Here is a 27,625-nt window from a genome sequence, read left to right as displayed (position 1 = left end):
ATGTTAGAATAAAGGTATGGTTGTCCTGACCTCATTGGAGAAGAGGTGGAATGTTAGAATAAAGGTATGGGTGTCCTGACCTCATTGGAGAAGAGGTGGAATGTTAGAATAAAGGTATGGGTGTCCTGACCTCCGTGGAGAAGAGGTGGGATGTTAGAATAAAGGTATGGGTGTCCTGACCTCCGTGGAGAAGAGGTGTGATGTTAGAATAAAGGTATGGGTGTCCTGACCTCATTGGAGAAGAGGTGTGATGTTAGAATAAAGGTATGGGTGTCCTGACCTCCGTGGAGAAGAGGTGGGATGTTAGAATAAAGGTATGGGTGTCCTGACCTCCGTGTAGAAGAGGTGTGATGTTAGAATAAAGGTAAGGGTGTCCTGACCTCCGTGGAGAAGAGGTGGGATGTTAGAATAAAGGTATGGGTGTCCTGACCTCCGTGGAGAAGAGGTGTGATGTTAGAATAAAGGTACGGGTGTCCTGACCTCCGTGGAGAAGAGGTGTGATGTTAGAATAAAGATATGGGTGTCCTGACCTCCGTGTAGAAGAGGTGTGATGTTAGAATAAAGGTATGGGTGTCCTGACCTCCGTGTAGAAGAGGTGTGATGTTAGAATAAAGGTAAGGGTGTCCTGACCTCCGTGGAGAAGAGGTGTGATGTTAGAATAAAGGTAAGGGTGTCCTGACCTCCGTGGAGAAGAGGTGGGATGTTAGAATAAAGGTATGGGTGTCCTGACCTCCGTGGAGAAGAGGTGGGATGTTAGAATAAAGGTACGGGTGTCCTGACCTCCGTGGAGAAGAGGTGTGATGTTAGAATAAGGCTATGTGTCCACGTATGCAGAAAACTTCTGCTTCAAAACCAGACACTTTCCCAGAAAACGCCCGGAAATGATTTATGTCCGCGCGTTTTCGATGCGTTTTCTTCCGCGCGTTTTCTGACTCAGAAAATAGCAAAAACGGACTTTTCCGCAAAATTTTATGCGCATGCTGTATCTTTGGCCGCAAAGCGTTTTTTGAGCGTTAAAAAAATGCATCAATGCTAAGAAAAAGTGCAGAATTCATTTAAAATGAATGGGATGCTTCTTTTATGCGTTTTTGAAGCGTTTTGACCGGGACAAATGCTTCAAAAACGCTTACGTGGGCACACAGCCTTATGGTAAAGGGAGATGCTAGAAAAGGATACAGCAAGAACAGATTTGTACACTTTTTGGCAAATTAAGAGGATGTTTTAACTTCTTAAATGGGTAAAATTGTAAAGTTCTTCTAAAAACAAGCAACTTGGCAATTCACTTGTTATAAAAAAAATCTTCTCTGTTCTTAGTTTTATCAATGACTTCTCATTATTTAGGTTACCGGTGGATCTGCCGTCTATTGGAGGTGGTTGGCTTTTTAGGCAAGGAGTGCAGCACTTACAGGCGATTAGCAATGGCCGGATCTTGCTACTGAGCCTCCGCTAGCAACTTTGGAGATAGCAAAGCTCGGGTCAACGGCTCCACCAAGCTGCTGCTGCCTCAAACTGTCAATCATCAGGAGCAAATCGCCCCCTGGCAACCTAGACAGGGGAGCTGTGCGCTCCTGAAGAACAAATTCAGTACAGTGTTACAAACTGATGATTTTCCAAGGAAAATATTCTTCAGAATGAAAAAAAAATAGAGGAACAGTCGGAGGGGAAATGTGGCAGCTTGATGTGCGGCCGAGGGGCATTTGGTCCCCTTTAGGCACCAGGAGTTGTTTCATCTGTTACATTTGTACCCCGGTAAAATATAATTCCATAAACCCTGTTAAATAACTTTTAATTTGTAAACAGAAGTAAAAAGGCAGCAGGTAAATATCAATTATGAAGAAACCAATAAAATGCTCCAGATAAATAATTCTTGCAGGGAAAGCGCGGTGACATTTCTTTCAACAAGTACTATGACATTATTTTCAGCAATTAATTATTCCAAAACTTTGCGGCTTTGTTAGAGGATAAAATGGCTGCTCTTTAAAAGGTCTCGGAGGTGCCGCGTGGGAACGGCTGATAAACAAAAACAGAGGATTAAAAAAAAAAAAAAGTAGCAAATTATTTGGAAATAAATAGGTTTGAAAGGAAAAAAAAAATTTGTTGCATAGAGCAGATATGATAGGTACCGGGGAATACAAATAATAATTACTACTTTCCTCTGTGTTCCCAGGACCCGGCCAACAGTCTGATTAATAAGCTGTGATTAAATATCCCAAATTTTATCTCACTCATATTTTTGCAAAGTAACTTAGCCTAAAAGCAAAAACGTCCGATGTATTAAAAATGATAAAAAGCTAAACCATGAAAATAAAATAAGAATAATATAGTAATAGACAAATGCATACAAACCCATAAAGTTAGCTAATAACTAGGGTTAATTTTTTTTTTTTTATTATTTTTTGATGTAGGTAAACAGTCTTGATAAGAGCCAATAATGGCAGCCATCACAGGGTTTTTGTAGGATTGTTACCTAAATGTATTTACACTTTGCAGATTAAGCTGTTGTGTTTGCACATGAAAAATATCACTTTTACGACCACTACATGACTTGCATTCTGCATGTCCCTCGGCAGGTTCTATGATTTTCAGTTGTCTCTGAGCTAGTGGGTGCAGACTAGCAGCCAAGTTCTCTCCGATACACAGCACACGCTGACATGAGGGACTCCTCTTCTCCTGCCTCTATGTAGTATCTGTTTAGAAGAAAAAGCAGCATCACGTAGGAGAAGAGAAAGCAGAACTGAGCAGTGTAGCTGTGAATTCAGCTCTGGGGTTTGATAAAACATTTAGTAGGCTATGTGCACACGTTGCGGAATTTGATGCAGATCTGCAGCATTTTTTTCCGCACGGATCGCATTAAATCCGCCGTGTAGTGCACAGGCAATGTTAATCTATGGTAAATGAAGAATTGCTGTGCACATGCAGCAGGAAAAAAACGCACAGATTTGCAGCGTTTTTTTTCCGCAGCATGTCAATTGTTTTTGCGGATCTGCAGCAGGGTTTCCCAGTCTGGCACATACGAAATCCCCTCTCTCTCTCTCGAGAAACAACATACACAGAACCAATACCATCTTACAAATCCGCACACCAAAAACGCATCGGAATCCGCAAGCGTTTTTCCCTATGGTTTCTGCCAATAGATGCGGATTTTGTGCAGAAAATTCTGCACACTAATCTGTAATGTGTGCACGTACCCTTAGAGAGCTCCAGTACATTATGCAGTAGTACTGAGCATTGTAGCTGCGAATCCAGCTCTGGGGTTGAGTTGGAACACTTATTAGAGAGCATCAGCACATTATGCAGCAGTATTGAGCAATGTAGCTGTGAATACACCTCTGGGTAAGGTAAAGCACTGATTAGAGAGCATCAGCACATTATGAGGCAGAACTTAACAGTGTAGCTGTGAATCCAGCTTTGAGGGTGAGGATATAAAATACTTATTAGAGAGTATCAGCACATTATGCAGCATCACTGAACAGAGTAGCTGTGAATCCAGCTCTGGGATGAAATAAAGCACTAGAAAAGAGAAGCACTGTGTGTGTTCCTTTACTTCTCTTCCCTGTTCCCACAGACTTCCATAAGCAGCATTAATCTGACTCCTTACTATTAATTTAGTCAAGACAGATTTTCAAAGTGAAGGGGCAGAAGGGTTTCATATGGGGACAGAAACACATTTTTCTGATAAGATATATTACAAAGTTTCCCTTTTTTTGCTTCTATTATTGAGTTATGCAAAGATTGGTTAATCGACAGGGAGCATTTCTGAATCTCATGATCAGGAAAGTGAGAAGTTGGGCACCAAGTAATGAAATGTTTGGCTCCTACTGTTAATCACCACTTTGAAGGACTGTACAAGATTAGCAAAAGCATTTGTTTTTCTTCTCAGAAACAGCGCCACTCTTGTTCTTAGGCTGCACCTGGTATTGCAGTACAGTCCCATTGATTTAGAGTTAAGGTAAAGTATGCCATTGAAGAATAGATTGAAATTGGTGAATATTGGTAAAATCCACCATCTGCTCAGTTTAGTGCACATTTATGGACCCAAACCTCAATGGAAATGGAGTTACTGGAAAACATCTATTTTCCAATGCCTCCTAAATGCACTGACTTTTCACCAAACTTTTAAAAACATAAAAACATAAAAAGTGCATTTTGCTTTGTGAATTTCCCTTATTGCTATGGTGGCTGTAGCGGGACGTATTGTTTGTGACAGCAGAGTGATGGACATACAATGTAACTATAGGAAAAAATATTTATTTTACAAGAAAAAAAACCCCCAAAGGGGCCATTTTCGACTTCATTTTTGAGCAGACGAGGCCGCGGCAGGCAGAGGTGATGGTCCAGTGATACAATTACTCCTTTCTCGGAGTGGAAGACATAAAAGTTGAATTTGTTCCAGCGGAAACTACAAAACTGTTTTGTCATCAGTATCCAGGCGTCGGGGTGATTCTTCTGACAAATGAGTATATCAGACAGAAAATGGTATCACTACAGATTGCCTCTAATGGTCGCTTTAACTTAGAAGACGACCGGTAAGAGGAGGCACGCAGTTTTTTTTTTTCGTCGCGGTCAGTTACTGGAGCTGTGCAGTAAGTAATGACTGAGTATTATACCATGACAAGTCTCGGGAAGAGATGATATGATGGCAAACAGTGAAGAGCCTGACAATTTTATGTTGTGTTCTGTATCAGAGGTGGACAGCATGCTATTGGTTTTAATGAACGGCTGAATGGATACAGAGTGTCTGTGCATAATGTTGGATTGTCAGGAAACATTGAAGCAAGCAATGCTCGAGAGGGAGACAGGAGAGTCACCAAGTCTCTGCTGGATAAGCTCCTTGTTGAAGGTGTCCAACAACAACTGTAAGGTACAGTAGTGTCTAATTACTATAGGGTAAGGAGATCACAAACAACTACTACAACGTAAAGAGGTATTGCACACCACCCACTCTGAGGTACGGAGGTGTCTAAAAATTACTACAATGTACGGAGGTGTCCAACAACCACTGTAAGGTGCAGAAGTTAACAACCACTGTAATGTACGGAGGTATCCAACAATACAATGTACAGAGGTGTCCAACAACCACTGTAAGGTGCAGAAGTTAACAACCACTGTAATGTACGGAGGTATCCAACAATACAATGTACAGAGGTGTCCAACAACCACTGTAAGGTGCAGAAGTTAACAACCACTGTAATGTACGGAGGTATCCAACAATACAATGTACAGAGGTGTCCAACAACCACTGTAAGGTGCAGAAGTTAACAACCACTGTAATGTACGGAGGTATTCAAAAATTAATACAATGTACGGAGGTGTCCAACAACCACTGTAAGGTGCAGAAGTTAACAACCACTGTAAAGTACGGAGGTATCCAACAATACAATGTACAGAGGTGTCCAACAACCACTGTACTGTAAGGTGTGAGGTCTCCAACAACCACTGCAAGGTGCAGAAGTTAACAACCACTGTAATGTACGGAGGTATCCAACAATACAATGTACAGAGGTGTCCAACAACCACTGTAAGGTGTAAGGTCTCCAACAACCACTGTAAGGTGCAGAAGTTAACAACCACTGTAATGTACGGAGGTATCCAACAATACAATGTACGGAGGTGTCCAACAACCACTGTAAGGTGCAGAAGTTAACCACTGTAATGTACGGAGGTATCCAACAATACAATGTACAGAGGTGTCCAACAACCACTGTAAGGTGTAAGGTCTCCAACAACCACTGTAAGGTGCAGAAGTTAACAACCACTGTAATGTACGGAGGTATCCAACAATACAATGTACAGAGGTGTCCAACAACCACTGTAAGGTGTAAGGTCTCCAACAACCACTGTAAGGTGCAGAAGTTAACCACTGTAATGTACGGAGGTATCCAACAATACAATGTACAGAGGTGTCCAACAACCACTGTAAGGTGTAAGGTCTCCAACAACCACTGTAAGGTGCAGAAGTTAACAACCACTGTAATGTACGGAGGTATCCAACAATACAATGTACGGAGGTGTCCAACAACCACTGTAAGGTGCAGAAGTTAACAACCACTGTAATGTACGGAGGTATCCAACAATACAATGTACAGAGGTGTCCAACAACCACTGTAAGGTGCAGAAGTTAACAACCACTGTAATGTACGGAGGTATTCAACAATTAATACAATGTACGGAGGTGTCCAACAACCACTGTAAGGTGCAGAAGTTAACAACCACTGTAAAGTACGGAGGTATCCAACAATACAATGTACAGAGGTGTCCAACAACCACTGTACTGTAAGGTGTGAGGTCTCCAACAACCACTGCAAGGTGCAGAAGTTAACAACCACTGTAATGTACGGAGGTGTTCAACAATTAATACAATGTACGGAAGTGTCCAACAACCATTAAAAAGGTATGGAAATGTCCAACAACCACTACAGGGTATGGAGATGTCCACTAAGCCCTACAACGTATTCAGATTTTTTAACAATCACTATACAGTATAGAGGTGTACAACAACCACTAAGGCCTGTTTCACACATCAGTTTTTTGAAATCCGTCAAAATCCGCTGCTGTGCAAAAAAAACGGATCCGCCATTTTGCTTGGCGGATCCGTTTTTTTCCCATTGAGTTGCATTACCGGCGGATCTTGACGGATGGCCATCCGTTAGATCTTTTTTTGCGGATCTGCCAAAATGTTGGTGTCCGCTGACATGCCTGAACGGACCATGTAACGTTTTTTCGGCGGCTGGACCCGAATTTGACATTGCGCATGCCCGGAGGATTTGCCTCTCTTGGAAATTTAACCCTAAACTCTGTTTTGGCTGCGAAAAAATCTCCCCCCCCCCCCCCCCCCAAGGAAGCAGTTCCTTTAAAATTCTTCCTTCGACGAATGTAACGGTCCGGTGACAAACATTCTCATCAGTCCAAGAACGGATCCGTTGTCCGCCATTTTAGCGGATTTTAACTGAAGCAAAAAACTGATGTGTGAAACAGGCCTAAAATGTATGAAGGCATCCAACAATCACTACAAGGCACACAGGTATCCTGTGTGGAACTATAACTCCTTGAGCCCAACAAGGAAAATGAGTTTACGGATCCATCTGTGTCACGGCTCCGGTCCCGGTCTCCACTTACCTCGGTGTGCGCTCCTCCCGAAGCGCTCCTGCTTCTCGGCGCGTCCCCGTGCCCGGCCTTCGGTTCCCTCGGCGTCGGGCACCTGCGCTCTACTTTCCTCCTGGCGCGCAGCCTCCTGGGTAGAGTGACGCGCTGGCCCCACCTCCAACATGGCGGTGCCCACCGCTACATATGCTCGGCTTCTGGACAGGTAAGACGCCTGTCTATCAAATGCGGTGACGCTGTCTCGTGCTGCGTTCTCTGCGTTTCAGGCCCCTTCATCCTTGCCACTGCCGGCGCTGTGCTCTGTCTCTCTGGTTTCCCCGTCCTTGTCCTTGGACCGCGCTGTCTCTGTTTTCTCCCCCTCTGTACTCAGCCATTCCGTGCCTCCTTGGTTCCCGCACCTTACACTTGCCAGTCCTACTCTAACATGAAAACCTAAAAAGAGGAAAAAATCCTCCAAAAAATTCAGATACAAACCAGACAGGCCTAAATGCATCTGCACTAATCCAGGGTGCAGCGGACCCAAGTAAAATGGCAGCTGCACAGGTGCATAAATACCAAATGAAACAGCCAGCTTGGACTGGCAAGTGTAAGGAACGCTGACGCAGTTTGCCAGCTTCCGTATTAAGGCCTTAATATCAACAAATACCTTACATATATTGATATGTTTTTTGTGCACTTTTTATATTTTTTCCAGGGTGCAGTTGGGCCCAAATGGTTCTGCAAACTTGTGGCCTCTGTTCACACGGGATGCATTCGAGTTGGCACTGGGCAGCCCCCCTATATGGTGTTACTAAGAGGTTGTGAGCCAGAAGCCCTGCATTCCCTGTGTGAACACTGCCACATGCGGATTATTTCTTCTGCACTGGTGTACCACACGGCCAATCCCTGATTGTAGGCTGGCTGTTTCATTTGGTATTTATGCACCTGTGCAGCTGCCATTTTACTTGGGTCCGCTGCACCCTGGATTAGTGCAGATGCATTTAGGCCTGTCTGGTTTGTATCTGAATTTTTTGGAGGATTTTTTCCTCTTTTTGAGGTTTTCATGCAAAGTCAGAAGTTCCCTTTTGAGTATCTGTAGTCCGCTGCTCATAAATCCCAGTGGGGGTTACCCATAATCTGGAATGCTTTTTGCGAAGACTTTTAACCCCAAACAATCTCCTTCCACTTCCATTATCATTGGGAACATTATATCTAAATTTAAAAGACGATAAGCGCTATAATGGATTAGAAGTGCATTAGAAAGTCCATTGTGGCTTCTTATAACTAACCCTCTGATCCCTCTGCTACTGGGAAGATAGCGCAAAGACGATTATCAACGCTAAGAAGATAGAGCGAAAGTTCAGGCCAGAAATTAATAAAAGCACAATGAACGTTTATTGTATTCAGGTTGGAGCAGATTAATTAATGTTCTCAGACAAGAAAAGGCTCTTTTAGTAACTTGGGATTTACCGATCTAATCCTAAAACAATCTCCACTTCTTTACTACTGAATTCGCTCTTCCCTTTCGCCCAAGGGTTTATCCAGCGCCTTTAAGGTTGAAAGTAGCTGCAAAGTCAAAGTGCAGAAGCATAAAGACTGGGATGTCATTGATTTCTCCATATCTTCAAGAAATTAATTATTCTGCTAAGCAGCAAAGATATTACCAACCATCATGTGTAAAGAGCCAGCAGTAGGAGAACCACTGAGCCCAAGATCAACGCTTCTCGATACCGGTTAAACCAACGATAAATGCAAAGCCCTGTGGAATCCAATTAGTTCTTCTAGGACAAGGAACATTGACTTGGTTTGATTGGAATAATCATAGTGTTCTATGAAAGAAAGTGTCATCCCGGTGGCCAAAAAAGACAAGATACGGCATGGCGCATGATCAAAATACAAGCAAAATGGGCAAAAAGCAAAATCCAACTTTCGGCTAATGATTCCCCCCGTACTTATAGAGTCTAAGAGGAAGAAATTAGATATAAATACTAAAATGTCATTTCTGTATTTAGCTTTTTTATGACTTAAGGAAACAATTTATAATCTTCAGCTTTCAGTGAGTCGCTGCCATTCCTAAATCAGCAAATGGCAACACTGCATCGAAATGATACAAAATTGCCAAAATCATAGACCTGATAAATGGGGCTTTGACTGGAACATAGTGTTCCCAATCACCGGCGTCACCCTTTACCACTGACCTTAACTAACCGCCATTATGTAGAATGAACGGAATAAAAAGAAAACAATCAGTAAGGAGTGTATTTTTACTAAAAATAATTCTGTTCCTAAGGTTAAAGAATTAGAGAAATTATAGTGATATTACAAATATACTCATAATAGGTACATTCTTGTACATAGTGGCAGTATTATAGTAGTTATATTCTTGTACATAGGGGCAGTATTATAGTAGTTATATTCTTGTACATAGGGGCAGTATTATAGTAGTTATATTCTTGTACATAGGGGCAGTATTATAGTAGTTATATTCTTGTACATAGGGGCAGTATTATAGTAGTTATATTCTTGTACATAGTGGCAGTATTATAGTAGTTATATTCTTGTACAAGGGGGCAGTATTATAGTAGTTATATTCTTGTACATAGGGGCAGTATTATAGTAGTTATATTCTTGTACATAGGGGCAGTATTATAGTAGTTATATTCTTGTACATAGTGGCAGTATTATAGTAGTTATATTCTTGTACAAGGGGGCAGTATTATAGTAGTTATATTCTTGTACATAGGGGCAGTATTATAGTAGTTATATTCTTGTACAAGGGGGCAGTATTATAGTAGTTATATTCTTGTACATAGGAGCAGTATTATAGTAGTTATATTCTTGTACATAGGAGCAGTATTATAGTAGTTATATTCTTGTACATAGGAGCAGTATTATAGTAGTTATATTCTTGTACATAGGAGCAGTATTATAGTAGTTATATTCTTGTACATAGGAGCAGTATTATAGTAGTTATATTCTTGTATATAGGGGCAGTATTATAGTAGTTATATTCTTGTACATAGGAGCAGTATTATAGTAGTTATATTCTTGTACATAGGAGCAGTATTATAGTAGTTATATTCTTGTACATAGGAGCAGTATTATAGTAGTTATATTCTTGTACATAGGGGCAGTATTATAGTAGTTATATTCTTGTACATAGGAGCAGTATTATAGTAGTTATATTCTTGTACATAAGAGCAGTATTATAGTAGTTATATTCTTGTACATAGGGAGCAGCATTATAGCAGTTATATTCTTGTACATAGGGGCAGTATTATGGTAGTTATATTCTTGTACATAGGGAGCAGTATTATAGTTATATTCTTGTACATAGGAGCAGTATTATAGTAGTTATATTCTTGTACATAGGAGCAGTATTATAGTAGTTATATTCTTGTATATAGGGGCAGTATTATAGTAGTTATATTCTTGTACATAGGAGCAGTATTATAGTAGTTATATTCTTGTACATAGGAGCAGTATTGTAGTAGTTATATTCTTGTACATAGGAGCAGTATTATAGTAGTTATATTCTTGTACATAGCAGTATTATAGTAGTTATATTCTTGTACATAGGAGCAGTATTATAGTAGTTATATTCTTGTATATAGGGGCAGTATTATAGTAGTTACTGTATATTCTTGTACATAGGAGCAGTATTATAGTAGTTATATTCTTGTACATAGGAGCAGTATTATAGTAGTTATATTCTTGTACATAGGAGCAGTATTATAGTAGTTATATTCTTGTACATAGGGGCAGTATTATAGTAGTTATATTCTTGTACATAGGGGCAGTATTATAGTAGTTATATTCTTGTACATAAGAGCAGTATTATAGTAGTTATATTCTTGTACATAGGGAGCAGCATTATAGTAGTTATATTCTTGTACATACGGAGCAGCATTATAGCAGTTATATTCTTGTACATAGGGGCAGTATTATGGTAGTTATATTCTTGTACATAGGGAGCAGTATTATAGTAGTTATATTCTTGTACATAGGGAGCAGCATTATAGTAGTTATATTCTTGTACATAGGAGCAGTATTATAGTAGTTATATTCTTGTACATAGGAGCAGTATTATAGTAGTTATATTCTTGTACATAAGAGCAGTATTATAGTAGTTATATTCTTGTACATAGGGAGCAGTATTATAGTAGTTATATTCTTGTACATAGGGAGCAGCATTATAGTAGTTATATTCTTGTACATAGGGGCAGTATTATAGTAGTTATATTCTTGTACATAGTGGCAGTATTATAGTAGTTATATTCTTGTACAAGGGGGCAGTATTATAGTAGTTATATTCTTGTACATAGGGGCAGTATTATAGTAGTTATATTCTTGTACATAGGGGCAGTATTATAGTAGTTATATTCTTGTACATAGTGGCAGTATTATAGTAGTTATATTCTTGTACAAGGGGGCAGTATTATAGTAGTTATATTCTTGTACATAGGGGCAGTATTATAGTAGTTATATTCTTGTACAAGGGGGCAGTATTATAGTAGTTATATTCTTGTACATAGGAGCAGTATTATAGTAGTTATATTCTTGTACATAGGAGCAGTATTATAGTAGTTATATTCTTGTACATAGGAGCAGTATTATAGTAGTTATATTCTTGTACATAGGAGCAGTATTATAGTAGTTATATTCTTGTACATAGGAGCAGTATTATAGTAGTTATATTCTTGTATATAGGGGCAGTATTATAGTAGTTATATTCTTGTACATAGGAGCAGTATTATAGTAGTTATATTCTTGTACATAGGAGCAGTATTATAGTAGTTATATTCTTGTACATAGGAGCAGTATTATAGTAGTTATATTCTTGTACATAGGGGCAGTATTATAGTAGTTATATTCTTGTACATAGGAGCAGTATTATAGTAGTTATATTCTTGTACATAAGAGCAGTATTATAGTAGTTATATTCTTGTACATAGGGAGCAGCATTATAGCAGTTATATTCTTGTACATAGGGGCAGTATTATGGTAGTTATATTCTTGTACATAGGGAGCAGTATTATAGTTATATTCTTGTACATAGGAGCAGTATTATAGTAGTTATATTCTTGTACATAGGAGCAGTATTATAGTAGTTATATTCTTGTATATAGGGGCAGTATTATAGTAGTTATATTCTTGTACATAGGAGCAGTATTATAGTAGTTATATTCTTGTACATAGGAGCAGTATTGTAGTAGTTATATTCTTGTACATAGGAGCAGTATTATAGTAGTTATATTCTTGTACATAGCAGTATTATAGTAGTTATATTCTTGTACATAGGAGCAGTATTATAGTAGTTATATTCTTGTATATAGGGGCAGTATTATAGTAGTTACTGTATATTCTTGTACATAGGAGCAGTATTATAGTAGTTATATTCTTGTACATAGGAGCAGTATTATAGTAGTTATATTCTTGTACATAGGAGCAGTATTATAGTAGTTATATTCTTGTACATAGGGGCAGTATTATAGTAGTTATATTCTTGTACATAGGGGCAGTATTATAGTAGTTATATTCTTGTACATAAGAGCAGTATTATAGTAGTTATATTCTTGTACATAGGGAGCAGCATTATAGTAGTTATATTCTTGTACATACGGAGCAGCATTATAGCAGTTATATTCTTGTACATAGGGGCAGTATTATGGTAGTTATATTCTTGTACATAGGGAGCAGTATTATAGTAGTTATATTCTTGTACATAGGGAGCAGCATTATAGTAGTTATATTCTTGTACATAGGAGCAGTATTATAGTAGTTATATTCTTGTACATAGGAGCAGTATTATAGTAGTTATATTCTTGTACATAAGAGCAGTATTATAGTAGTTATATTCTTGTACATAGGGAGCAGCATTATAGTAGTTATATTCTTGTACATAGGGAGCAGCATTATAGTAGTTATATTCTTGTACATACGGAGCAGCATTATAGCAGTTATATTCTTGTACATAGGGGCAGTATTATGGTAGTTATATTCTTGTACATAGGGAGCAGTATTATAGTAGTTATATTCTTGTACATAGGGAGCAGCATTATAGTAGTTATATTCTTGTACATAGGAGCAGTATTATAGTAGTTATATTCTTATACATAGGAGCAGTATTATAGCAGTTATATTCTTGTACATAGGAGCAGTATTATAGTAGTTATATTCTTGTATATAGTGGCAGTATTATAGTAGTTATATTCTTGTACATAGGAGCAGTATTATAGTAGTTATATTCTTGTACATAGGAGCAGTATTATAGTAGTTATATTCTTGTACATAGGAGCAGTATTATAGTAGTTATATTCTTGTATATAGGGGCAGTATTATAGTAGTTATATTCTTGTAAATAAGGGGCAGTATTATAGTAGTTATGTTCTTGTACATAGTAGCAGTATTATAGTAGTTATATTCTTGTACATAGGAGCAGTATTATAGTAGTTATATGCTTGTACATAGGAGCAGTATTATAGTAGTTATATTCTTGTACATAGGGGCAGTATTATAGTAGTTATATTCTTGTACATAGGAGCAGTATTATAGTAGTTATATTCTTGTACATAAGAGCAGTATTATAGTAGTTATATTCTTGTACATAGGGAGCAGCATTATAGTAGCTATATTCTTGTACATAGGGAGCAGCATTATAGTAGTTATATTCTTGTACATAGGGGCAGTATTATGGTAGTTATATTCTTGTACATAGGGAGCAGTATTATAGTAGTTATATTCTTGTACATAGGGAGCAGCATTATAGTAGTTATATTCTTGTACATAGGAGCAGTATTATAGTAGTTATATTCTTATACATAGGAGCAGTATTATAGTAGTTATATTCTTGTACATAGGAGCAGTATTATAGTAGTTATATTCTTGTACATAGGAGCAGTATTATAGTAGTTATATTCTTGTACATAGGAGCAGTATTATAGTAGTTATATTCTTGTACATAGGAGCAGTATTATAGTAGTTATATTCTTGTATATAGGGGCAGTATTATAGTAGTTATATTCTTGTAAATAAGGGGCAGTATTATAGTAGCTATGTTCTTGTACATAGTAGCAGTATTATAGTAGTTATATTCTTGTACATAGGGGCAGTATTATAGTAGTTATATTCTTGTACATACGGGCAGTATTATAGTAGTTATATTCTTGTACATAGGAGCAGTATTATAGTAGTTATGTTCTTGTACATAGTAGCAGTATTATAGTAGTTATATTCTTGTACATAGGAGCAGTATTATAGTAGTTATATTCTTGTATATAGGGGCAGTATTATAGTAGTTTTATTCTTGTACATAAGAGCAGTATTATAGCAGTTATATTCTTGTACATAGGGGCAGTATTATAGTAGTTATATTCTTGTACATAGGGGGGCAGTATTATAGTAGTTATATTCTTGTACATAGGAGCAGTATTATAGTAGTTATATTCTTGTACAAAGGGGGCAGTATTATAGTAGTTATATTCTTGTACATAGAGGCAGTATTATAGTAGTTATATTCTTGTACATAAGAGCAGTATTATAGTAGTTATATTCTTGTACAAAGGGGGCAGTATTATAGTAGTTATATTCTTGTACAAAGGGGGCAGTATTATAGTAGTTATATTCTTGTACATAAGAGCAGTATTATAGTAGTTATATTCTTGTACATAGGGGCAGTATTATAGTAGATATATTCTTGTACATAGGAGCAGTATTATAGTAGTTATATTCTTGTACATAGGGGCAGTATTATAGTAGTTATATTCTTGTACATAGGGGCAGTATTATAGTAGTTATATTCTTGTACATAAGAGCAGTATTATAGTAGTTATATTCTTGTACATAGGGAGCAGTATTATAGTAGTTATATTCTTGTACATAAGAGCAGTATTATAGTAGTTATATTCTTGTACATAGGGGCAATATTATAGTAGTTATATTCTTGTACATAGGGGGCAGTATTATAGTAGTTTTATTCTTGTACATAGGGGCAGTATTATAGCAGTTATATTCTTTTATTATAATTTTGAGGCTGATTACATTCATAATATACCATAATTGTACACATACTTTTTCATCTAATTTTGAAGCCATTGTCTGTAGCGGATTTAGCTTGGCCGGCACTTGTATATTGGTATTACTTCCAGTGTGAGCAGGTGGAAGCACAGGGGTGTGAGGACGTGCTGGGGACATGTGAATCCTGCACTTGTCAGGCTTGGCCCAGACATTTGCATTCCGCCGGCTCCTAGCTGGAGATACGATGTAGCGGCTGCGTCAGGCCTGCCAGGATTCGATTGCAATATAAATTGTTCTGGAAAGCACTTAGCCCGTGTAGTCATTATCATCATCGTCTCTATTAGAAAGTTAATCTGCATACATCAGAATACAATGTGTGTTTGTACAATAAAATCTTCCATTTTTTTCAATTAAGCCATATTTTAAGCATTTAATTGCCCTTGTACTGTGGGTAATACAGAATAGTGGTGAATTTGGTGAATGATTACAGGGCCTCTGTGCGGGGTCTGGAGTGACGGTGGTCGCTTTCTTATCGCGTACAGCTGGGATGTGACTGATTGATTTGAGCCGTCCTGTGGCCGCTGTGGGAAACTCGCCACCATCTCCGGTGACGTTTCTCACCTGATCTGGTTATTACCGATGGTCAATACTTTGGGGTCTTTTTTTGGCTATTGCAATATACTGTATAAGAGAAAAAGAGAAATCTATCACATCGGGAATCCCGAGGTCTGGATGAAATATAATAAAGACGTCTCATGGACGAACACAAAAGGGATATTTTCTCAAATAAAATGCTTGGCTGCTCCCAAATTGTGTCCAATGGGGGCACTGTGACCGGTATTATGGGTGGGCTGATGTGTAATGTGGGGCACTGTGACCGGTATTATGGGTGGGCTGATGTGTAACGGGGGCAATGTGTCCGGTATTATGGGTGGGCTGATGTGTATTGTGGGGCACTGTGACCGGTATTATGGGTGGGCTGATGTGTAACGGGGCAATGTGACCGGTATTAAGGGTGGGCTGATGTGTAACGGGGCAATGTGACCGGTATTATGGGTGGGCTGATGTGTAACAGGGGCACTGTGACCGGTATTATGGGTGGGCTCATGTGTAACGGGGGCACTGTGACCGGTATTATGGGTGGGCTGATGTGTAATTGGGGCACTGTGACCGGTATTATGGGTGGGCTGACGTGTAATGGGGGCACTGTGACCGGTATTATGGGTGGGCTGATGTATAACAGGGGCACTGTGACCGGTATTATGGGTGGGCGGATGTGTAACGGGGCAATGTGACCGGTATTAAGGGTGGGCTGATGTGTAACGGGGCAATGTGACCGGTATTAAGGGTGGGCTGATGTATAACAGGGGCACTGTGACCGGTATTATGGGTGGGCGGATGTGTAACGGGGCAATGTGACCGATATTATGGGTGGGCTGATGTGTAACGGGGCAATGTGTCCGGTACTATGGATGGGCTGATGTTTAACAGGGGCACTGTGACCGGTATTATGGGTGGGCTGATGTGTAACGGGGGCACTGTGACCGGTATTATGGGTGGGCTGATGTGTAATTGGGGCACTGTGACCGGTATTATGGGTGGGCTGACGTGTAACGGGGGCACTGTGACCGGTATTATGGGTGGGCTGATGTATAACAGGGGCACTGTGACCGGTACTATGGGTGGGCTGATGTGTAACGGGGGCACTGTGAACGGTACTATGGATGGGCTGATGTGTAATGGGGCACTGTGAACGGTATTATGGGTGGGCTGATGTGTAATGGGGCACTGTGACCGGTATTATGGATGGGCTGATGTGCAACAGGGGCACTGTGACCGGTATTATGGATGGGCTGATGTGCAACAGGGGCATTGTGACCGGTATTATGGGTGGGCTGATGTGTAATGGGGCACCGTGACCGGTATTATGGATGGGCTGATGTGTAATGGGGCACTGTGACCGGTATTATGGGTGGGCTGATGTGTACTGGAGGCAATGTGACCGGTATTATGGATGGGCTGATGAGTAATGGGGGCACTGTGACCGGTATTATGGATGGGCTGATGAGTAATGGGGGCACTGTGACCGGTATTATGGATGGGCTGATGTGTAATGGGGCACTGTGACCGGTATTATGGGTGGGCTGATGTGTAATGGAGGCAATGTGACCGGTTTTATGGATGGGCTGATGAGTAATGGGGGCACTGTGACCGGTATTATGGATGGGCTGATGAGTAATGGGGGCACTGTGACCGGTATTATGGGTGGGCTGATGTGTAATGGGGGCACTGTGACCGGTATTATGGATGGGCTGATGTGTAATGGGGGCACTGTGGCCGGTATTATGGATGGGCTGATGTGTAATGGGGGCACTGTGACCGGTATTATGGATGGGCTGATGTGTAAGTGGGCACTGTAACCGGTATTATGGATGGGCTGATGTGTAATGGGGCACTGTGACCGGTAATATGGATGGGCTGATGTGTAATGGGGGCACTGTGACCGGTATTATGGGTGGGCCGATGTGTAATGGGGGCACTGTGACCGGTATTATGGGTGGGCCGATGTGTAATGGGGGCACTGTGACCGGTATTATGGGTGGGCTGATGTGTAATGCGGGGCACTGTGACCGGTATTATGGGTGGGCTGATGTGTAATGGGGGCACTGTGACCGGTATTATGGGTGGGCTGATGTGTAATGGGGCACTGTGACCGGTATTATGGGTGGGCTGATGAGTAATGGGGGCACTGTGACCGGTATTATGGATGGGCTGATGTGTAATGGGGCACTGTGACCGGTATTATGGGTAGGCTGATGTGTAATGGGGGCACTGTGACCGGTATTATGGGTGGGCTGATGTGTAATGGGGCACTGTGACCGGTATTATGGATGGCCTGATGTGTAATGGGGCACTGTGACTGGTATTATGGATGGGCTGATGTGTAATGGGGCACTGTGACCGGTATTATGGATGGGCTGATGTGTAATGGGGCACTGTGACTGGTATTATGGATGGGCTGATGTGTAATGGGGGCAATGTGACCGGTATTATGGATGGGCTGATGTTATGATGAGTCACCGAAGGAGGAAAAAACAAAATACCAGCTAAGTCCAGAAAAACCAGAGAGGTTAGCAGCTATCGGATTGCAGACCCCTGAACCTATCCACAACAACTAGCAGTAGCCGTGGGGGGTTCCTACGGTGCCCTAGACCCCTTGATCACAGCCGGAGAGCTACATAGCCTAAAGACAGAAAGGGGAAAAACTAAACTGCCCCAGAGCAGACCCCAAAGCAATAGGCAGCCCCCAACATATAATGACAGTGAAGCAAGATGAAAACACTAACACAGATAGAAAGATAGGTTGAGCAAATGATGGGGCCCAAGCTAACTACATAGGACAGGATAGGAAAGCTGCTGTCTGCCATCCGCAAAAACCCTATCAAAATGAGCCAACCGACTGATAGGAAAAACAGGCCCTGAAGTTGCTAGGCTTCAAAAGACTATATCAGCACTCAGGTATATTCTGAAGACAGAGCAAAAGATCAACAGATCAGAGACAAAAATGGAATTCAGCTCACCCCCGGCCAGGGATGGCAGAACTCCCAAAAAACAAGGCAAAACAAAAACAAAACTGAAGAGTACAAAGCAGAGCAGAAAAACTTAGCTTTGAGACGCAGGAATCAGACTGGTCTCCAAGAATCCAGCAGGAAAATCACCAGCCAGGAAGAAGGGAGTCGGCAGCCTTATATCCAGTCCTCAATTCCAGCCACCCAGTTATCATCTAGCTGCCCAGGTGTTTGGTAATCAGTCTCACTACCTTCCTTCACCAGAGGAGGGAGTTCATCAGACCTCAATGGTGAAGGGAAAAATGAACTCACAACAGGCTGATGTGTAATTGGGCACTGTGACCGGTATTATGGATGGGCTGATGTGTAATGGGGCACTGTGACCGGTATTATGGATGGGCTGATGTGTAATGGGGCACTGTGACCGGTATTATGGATGGGCTGATGTGTAATGGTGGCACTGTGACCGGTATTATGGGTGGGCTGATGTGTAATGGGGGCACTGTGACCGGTATTATGGGTGGGCTGATGTGTAATGCGGGGCACTGTGACCGGTATTATGGGTGGGCTGATGTGTAATGGTGGCACTGTGACCGGTATTATGGGTGGGCTGATGTGTAATGGGGGCACTGTGACCGGTATTATGGGTAGGCTGATGTGTAATGGGGGTACTGTGAATGGTATTATGGGTGGGCTGTGATTGATGTGTAACGGGGGGCTTTGTCTATGATTAGCATTATTATGGGGGCACTATGACGGGTATTATGGCTGGTCTGTGACTTGTGTTATAGGGGAGTTTTTGTATGACTGGCATTGTTATGGGGGCACGGTGATTGGCATTTTTCAGTTGGACGGTGAGTAGATGTGCAATAGGGTTCTCTGTGACTTACATTGTTATGGAGGCACTGTGATAATCTTATGTTTGGGTTGTGACTTTTATATGGTCCAGACATTGTCAGTGACTGCTATCATGGGGGCACTGTGATAGACAATGCTCTGCTTGGTCTGGAACTGGATTTCTGACGAGGACATTATCTGTAATTGACTAGCATTTTGATGGGGCACTAGGACTGATGTCATTATAATTGAGTGGTGATTGGTTTTCTGATAGGGTCTGGACATTGACTATGACTGCTGTTATTATGGGGGTACTTGGATGTAACTGTCTTTCCGATGAGGACACTGACTGACTAGCATTATCATGGAGGCACTATGACTGACCTTGTTATCATAGAATTGTAGTGTTGGAAGGGACCTCCTAGGCCATCTAGTCCAACCCCCTGCTCAAAGCAGGATTTGCTAAATCATAACAGACAGATGTCTGTCCAGTCTCTGTTTGAAGACTTCTATTGAAGGAGAACTCACCACCTCCCGTGGCTACCTGTTCCACTCATTGATCACTCTGTCAAAAAGTTTTTTCTAATATCTCATCTGTGTCTCCTCCCATTCAGTTTCATCCCATTGCTTCTAGTCTTTCCTTGTGCAAATGAGAATAAAGATGATCCTTCTACAATGTGACAGCCCTTCAGATATTTGTAGACCGCTATTAAGTCTCCTCTCAGTCTTCTCTTCTGCAAGCTAAACAATCCCAAATCCTGCAACCTTTCCTCATAAGACAGGGTTTGCAGACTGGTCACCATTCTGGTCGCTCTTTTCTAAACTTGCTCCAGCTTGTTGATGTCTTTTTTAAAATGTGGCACCCAAAACTGGACACAGTATTCCAGATGAGGTCTGACCAAAGAGGAGTAGAGGGCAATAATGACTTCACGTGATCTAGACTGTATGCTTCTGTTAATACATCCTAGAATTGCATTTGCCTTTTTTGCTGCTGCATCACACTGTTGACTCATATTCAGTCTGTGATCTATTAGTATACCCAAGTCTTTTTCACATGTGCTGTTGCTTAGCCCTATTCCTCCCATTATGTATATGCTTTCTTCATTTTTATTGCCCAGATGTAGTACTTTGCATTTTTCCCTTTTAAAAACCATTCTGTTAGTTGCTGCCCACTGCTCCAATTTATTTATATATTTTTGAATCCTCTCTCACTCTTCTCTAGTATTAGCTATCCCTCCTAGCTTTGTGTCATCAGCAAATTTAATCAGTTTACCCTCAATCCCTTCATCTAAGTCATTGATAAAGATGTTGAACAATACAGGGCCCAGGACAGAGCCCTGTGGTACCCCACTTGAGACATTCTTCCAACTGGATGTGCAGCCATTTACGACCACTCTTTGGGGTCCGATCACTAAGCCAGTTATGAATCCACCTAACAGTTGCCTTGTCCATTCCATACCTAGTCATTTTTTCAATATGGATTGTTTGAGATATTTTGTCAAATGCTTTCCTGAAGTCAAGATATACTATATCTACAGCATTTCCCTGACCCACCCCATCAGTGATTCCATCACAGAAGGAAATTAAGTTAGTCTGACATGACTTATTAGCTACAAACCCATGCTGACTCTGTTTAATCACTTCATTCTTATCCAGGTACTGACATACATGTTGTTTAATAATTTGTTCAAAGATCTTTCCTGGTATAGAAGTCAGACTCACCGGCCTATAGTTGCCTGGGTCCATCTTCTTCCCCTTTAATAATAATAATAATAATAATTTTTATTTATATAGCGCCAACATATTCCGCAGCACTTTACAATTAAGCGGGGACATGTACAGACAATAAATTCAATACAAGTTAAGACAATTCAAACAATGACATTAGGAGTGAGGTCCCTGCTCGCAAGCTTACAATCTACAAGGAAATGGGGGGACACAGTAGGTGAGAAATGCTTGTTAATTCAGGTCTGGCAATTATAATAGGGATTTTCATATAAAGCTGCATGATCCGGTCATCAGCCCGTGTGTTTAAGCGCAATAGACAAGTATCAAGTGCAGTTATCATGTGCATGAAGGGTGTGGAGACAGATGAATAGTAGGGTGCAGATTCAGAATAATATTTGGAAGGAGGGAACAGGGCAAAGTTAGCTTGCTGAGTAGTTGATGTGATAGGCTTCTTTGAAGAGATGGGTTTTCAAAGCGCGCTCCCCTTTTTGTATATAGGAACAACATTTGCTCTTCTCCAGTCTTCTGGGACTTCTCCTGTTCAAAAATTTCTTCTGATATTTCCTTCAGTACTCTGGGGTGTAATTCATCTGGAATTGGAGACTTGAATTCATTTAGGTTAGCTAAGTGTTTCCTCACTATCTTTCTGTCTATAGATATCCTGGATTCTTCTATTCCCTTAATAGGACAGTGATGAACAGTTGATGTTACATTTCCTTTCTGAGAGAAAACAGATGCAAAAATAGGAATTTAAAAGTTCGGCCTTCTCAACATCTTAGCTTACCATTTCATCATTTTCATCCTGTAAAAATCCTATAGCATCTTTGACTTTCCTTTTACTTTTGACATATCCCCAAAATCCTTAATTATTGCGTTTGACGTCTCTTGCAAGCCTCAATTCATTGTCAGCTTAATCTGATTTGTGCCCTGCAGGTTCTGCAGACAGCATTATATTCTTCTTTAGATATGCCTCCCTCTTTCCATTTTATAAACATTTCTTTCTTCCTTTTTAGCATGTGCTTAAGTTTTGTGTTCACCGATCCTGGTTTCCTTAAATGCTTCCTATTCTTCCCTCTTTTTGGAATTGTTACAACTGTGCTTTGAGAATTTCATTTTTCAAGATTTCCCATCCTTCCTGGACATTTTTGTCTTTAAGGATATCCAGCCATTGGATCCCTCCAATTCGCTTTCTGAAATCTAACCTTGACGTCTGAGTCTTCACAGGTCTTCCTCCTCTAGTTATCCAAAATTCTAAAATAGCATGGTCGCTACCTCCTAGGGTCCCAGCCACTTTTACCTCCTCAACCATTTCCTCCCTGTTTATAAGGATTAGATCCAAAGTAGCAGTTCCCCTTGTTTTCTTCCCTACCTTTTGGAAGATAAAGTTGTCAGCAAGTGAGGATAAGAATTTCCTTGACCTGTTAGTTTTGCCTGAGAGAGATTCCCAACAAATGTCTGGATAGTTGAAATCTCCCATGACAACTGTCATTTTTTGGAGAACTTGGCTATTTGATGCATAAAGAGTTCATCCATATCTTCAGCTTGCACAGGCGGCCTGTAGTAAATGCCTACAATGGTGTCCTTTCCATTGTTCTGTTCTTGTTTTCTTACCCAAACAGTTTCCACAGAACTCCCAGTCTCTGAAGCTTGGATCTCTGTGCAGACATACGCGTTATTGTCGGGTTGTGATTGATTTTCTGATAGTCAATGTCCCAACCCTATCAGAAAACCAATCACAACCTCAGTCATAGTGCCTCCATAATAATGCTAGTCACTCAGTGTCCTCATCAGAAAGACAGTTACATCCAAGTACCCCCATAATTACCGCAGTCATAGTCAGTGTCCCAACCCTATGACTACTATTGTTATGGGGGTAATAGAATGTAACTGGCTTTCTGATGAGGACACTGATTAGCATTATTGCAGGGGCACTAGAACTGACCTTGTTATGGTCGGGTTGTGATTAGTCTGTTCCAGGGTATTGTTATAGAGTCACTGCATAGTAATGGGGCATTGTCACCCTGCATTATGTTGAGGCTCTCTGGATTTGCCATTTTTAGGAGGGCTCCATCTCTGCAATGACTGACGGGGGACTCTTTTTGCAAATGTTGTTGTGATGAGGGCACTCTGGGTGACTGTCACTGTTATGGAGCCACGGTGTCACCGTCACTGATGTAAGGGCCTTGTAAATGGCATTGCTATGAAGGTGTCTTACTGTCCATAAATAGGTAAAAAATACATATCTTGGACCCCGACTATTTCTTAATGAGGATGGGTTGAGACTCTTGAGAATTGGTCATGTTTGAAGTTGGTGTTATTGTGATCTTATAGATCCCCAGTTTTTTCCCCAAACTCTACTAAAATGAAAAGAAAAAAAGGTAAAAAAAAATGGAAAATCCCTTTAAGCTACCAGCCCTTTAATACTGTGTGTTATTCTTAGAGTTCATCAGACTAATAAGGGATAATGATAAAATCTGCAATCTTTCTATTCTGACATGAAGAAGACAGCAACAATGAAACAAATGTGACAACATTGTCCAGGAAACATAAACAGCGATGAAACAAAGTGTCAACTACGTCCCTGTAAAGTTTTTATTATAAATGAAAAAGGGGGAAAAAAACCCCTCGTTTCTGGTTCTTTACATGTCGTCCCTTTCATCTGGCGAAAGGAGCCGATCGTTCTCAGATGACTTAGAAATAATAAGACGTTACTAATAGGAATTCATTGCCGCCTTTGAACCGCTGTTACCATATTTTCGACATAAGAATTATTCTCATCTAGTTGATTGCAATTATTCTCAATACAGTTTTTGTCACAATCTTTTAGCAACTACTTGATAAAATGCTTCCCCTCGTCGCCACTAATTAAGGAGTGTGAACGAAATGCTTCGTCTGATTATTTGTCAAAATGTATTTGATAACGGGCATGCCGAACCTTGGAGGGGCCGTCCAGTCAAGTGTATAAGTGATATCAGACAGCAGTTTGGCTCTTCGCTTTGTGACATAGTGTCTGTGCCAGATGTCTAATAACGTCTGCCAAGTCGCTACGACAGAGGAACCTGTGCGGGAAGAAGTGCGAAGAGCCACCTCACTGGCTGACCGTCACCTCTCCCGTTCCCACAACCCTCTGCCATGGCCTCCAAGAACTTAGAGGTGATGTATTCGGAGACAAACCAATATTGGGAGAGCTCCAATGACTTGGTATCAGTTCCTCTGCCTCTAACCTGGATACTTCTTCTATATTTGACCGTTCTCTAGTTAATCGCTGGGTTTTACCACCTGACTACTCTTTGTATGTGTCCCAATGCCAATTAATTGAAGATCCAACCAGTTAAGAGGGTTCCAATTAGGCAAAAAGTTTTGAAATAACTTAGAAAGTTGCCTAAAACTTAAGCTAACTTTGTGGATTTCCTGCGACTTTAGTCTCAATATTTCTTGGGTCCCGAACGGTCTCTACTTCCTGCACCAGCAATGATCTTCCAAACGTTGATATGTTACTGTATAATGAAAAAAGGAAAAAAAAAAATGCAGCACTCACCAATAGAGCTGAAAAACTGTGCGTCTTTATTTCACATGAATTCCATCAACAGGTATGTGGACATGGAGGACGTTAGAGGAAAGCTAGCATTCCTCTAACGTCCTCCATGTCCACATACCTGTTGATGGAATTCATGTGAAATAAAGACGCACAGTTTTTCAGCTCTATTGGTGAGTGCTGTATTTTTTTTTCTTTTTTCATTATACATTGAAATATTCATGTTTCTTCATGCTAGCACTGCCATTTTTTGACTCAACTATATACCACAATACTTCAGATAAATAGCTCCATCTGTTAATGTGGTGATTTGTGTGCCCTCGTCTGCCGTTCAACTGTGTACTTCTTTGCTGGGATCAGTTGATATGTTACTGCAGACAATCACTGGTTTTAGCAATGCTTTATCTAATTGTCTAATTTGGATATTCTATACAATTTCTAAACTCTTTTCAACATTATTTGGCCAGGCTGGTTTATCGCTTGAAGTCCAAACTTCATTGCAGGCATCTCTGATGAAAAACAGTAGACCAGTGTTTCCGAAATTCCAGTCCTCAAGGCCCCAACATGTCATGTTTTCTGGATTTCCAGGTGAGAGAATTATCATCAATTCTATACAATTCCTAAACTCTTTTTAAAATTATTTGGCCAGGCACGTTTATCGCTAAAAGTCCAAACTTCATTGCAGGTATCTCTGATGAAAATCAGTTGGATCCTTTAGATCAGTGTTTCCTAAACGCCAATCCTCAAGGCCTCAACACGTCATGTTTTCAGGACTTCCAGGTGAGAATTATTATCAAGGCATCAGAAACTGCCCCAGGTTCTCTCACCTGATAAATAATACTAAGGAAATCCTGAAGTCACAATGTGTTGGGTGGCCGTGAGGACATGATTTGGGAATCACTCCTTTAGACTCTGCACTTCTCTTGTGACAACAGTAAAGCTACTAAGTTCTAGGTTTACCTTCCCGAACCAAAACTCAAGAATAAGATCTTCAAACCATCCCTTAAGAGCTCTCCCTTCCTATCACAATTCTGACCTAGTCATCCATCAACTTCTGACTCAAGTAGGTCACTTTAAAAATGTGATTCTGCTCAGACATTGACATCGCTTTGACACATTGTAAGGTTTTAATAATAGGACCATCCCGATTTGGGTACACCTTGATACTGGTGGAATGGCTTTTATGAAGATTGAATTTCACATAATTGAGAGTCAAATAAAGGTTTGATACCACCCCAATCTGGAATCCACGTCTAACTCAAGCAGAAGGTTCGGCAAAGGATCGAAACCCCAAACTTCCATGCAGTCAATAATATTCGTCAACTCTTCCCCATGACCTAATCCTAAGCCGCTGAATGAAGTAGATAAATAAACCGTAACTTTATAGATGGAGAATTCACAATAAATATAACAGAGGATGAAAGATTCACCCAGGGATCTCCATTCAAACCAAGTAAATGTGGAATTTAGATGATTTTTATTCAGTAGGGAAAGCCCAAGGCAATTCTTCCCAGGTTGTCATGAAACTTCTCTTCTCATAAGAAGTTACATAATATTAGTTTTATTTCTACTGACTGGTCGGATTCACTTCTTGCTCAAAAATTCTAGGAGGTAAAAACAAACAACTTCATCCACAGAGACTGAAAAACATTCTGCGATTCGTGACAACAGTTATTAAAGCAAGGAACTTTTTCAGAGAAAAATTCCTACTTCCTACAAAAGAGAACAATTATTATCCAGACTCCTACAAGAACAGGCAGACATAATGAGAATAGTTCACTAATGAGCACAGGATGGAAGACAAGAGCAAGAATAAACAAACACATACAGAAAAGACACAAGGGATACATTGTGTTCTACCTAATGTAGGGAGTAGGGTAGACGCCTTAAAAAGAGACCTCTTGCGCACTCACTCCATGCTCTCCTTATTCCTTCACAGATTATTATAATCAACTCCTCAACTTTGGACCCAAGTGTTCTTAAACAAGGAGCTCTCACTTTTGACTTGTCCATGCATCACATGATTGTCCGTTCATCCCAACTACAAAAGTATAAAGATTAATAATGATGAACTGTTGTAACATATTATAACTTGTTAGAGCATAGCCCCATAGCGTATTAGTAAGATGTCATAAGACAAGGAGGTCTTTTAGATACCCCCCAGAACAAGCAGATAGTCATCATAAGACAGTGAGGTCTCCGAGATACCCTCCAGAACAAAGAAAGAATACATCACAAGACAATGGAGTATCAGAGGTACACTCCTGAACAAAAAAAATAGTCATCATAAGACAATAAGGATGAGACAATGGGGTCTCTGAGATACCCTCCAGAATACGCAAGTGGTCATCATTAGACAATGGGGTCTCTGAGGTTCCCTCCAAAACAAGCAAGTGTCATCATAAGACAATGGGGTCTCTGACATACCCTCAGGAACAAGAAAGAAGACATCACAAGACAGTGAGAATTGCCTATGAACAATTGGGAACAAGTAGCTCCCAGGGATTCTCGAGAGCAAGCAAGAGGTCATCTTAGGACCACAAGGCTCCCAGGTATCCTAAAAAGCAGGCCAGAGGTCATCATAGGACTATGAGGCTCCCAGGTATCACCAAGAGCAGGCAGGAGGTCATCATAGCGCCATGAGGCTCACAGGTATTCTCAAGAACAGGCATGAGGTCATAGGGCCATGAGGCTCTCAGGTAGAGCAGGCAAGAGGTCATCATAGGGCCATGAGGCTCTCAGCTAGAGCAGACAAGAGGTCATCATAGGGCCATGAGGCTCTCAGGTAGAGCAGGCAAGAGGTCATCTTAGGGCCATGAGGCTCTCAGGTAGAGCAGGCAAGAGGTCATCTTAGGGCCAT

At 40.6% G+C, this 27,625-nt stretch overlaps 1 long non-coding RNA gene across 4 annotated transcripts in view; it reads right to left on the bottom strand.

Moving 5' to 3' along the window:
- The window catches only part of LOC141073545 (uncharacterized), a 426,372-nt gene that overhangs the window by 296,481 nt on the left and 102,266 nt on the right, over positions 1-27,625 (bottom strand). The window contains exon 4 of one of the 4 annotated variants that reach the window (XR_012226993.1): positions 1,770-2,687. The exons of the other annotated variants lie outside the window; for them this stretch is intronic. This is a non-coding gene — a long non-coding RNA (uncharacterized lncRNA). Of the gene's footprint in view, positions 1-1,769; positions 2,688-27,625 lie in introns of those variants that run through there. 4 annotated transcript variants of the gene reach the window in all.

The sequence above is a fragment of the Dendrobates tinctorius genome, unplaced genomic scaffold (assembly GCF_039654945.1).
Source record: "Dendrobates tinctorius isolate UK_male_01 unplaced genomic scaffold, ASM3965494v1 ptg000307l, whole genome shotgun sequence".
In the NCBI taxonomy this organism is placed as follows: Eukaryota; Metazoa; Chordata; class Amphibia; order Anura; family Dendrobatidae; genus Dendrobates; species Dendrobates tinctorius.
Note: the sequence above shows the minus strand (reverse complement) of the source record. Positions and strands in the feature narration are given on the sequence as shown.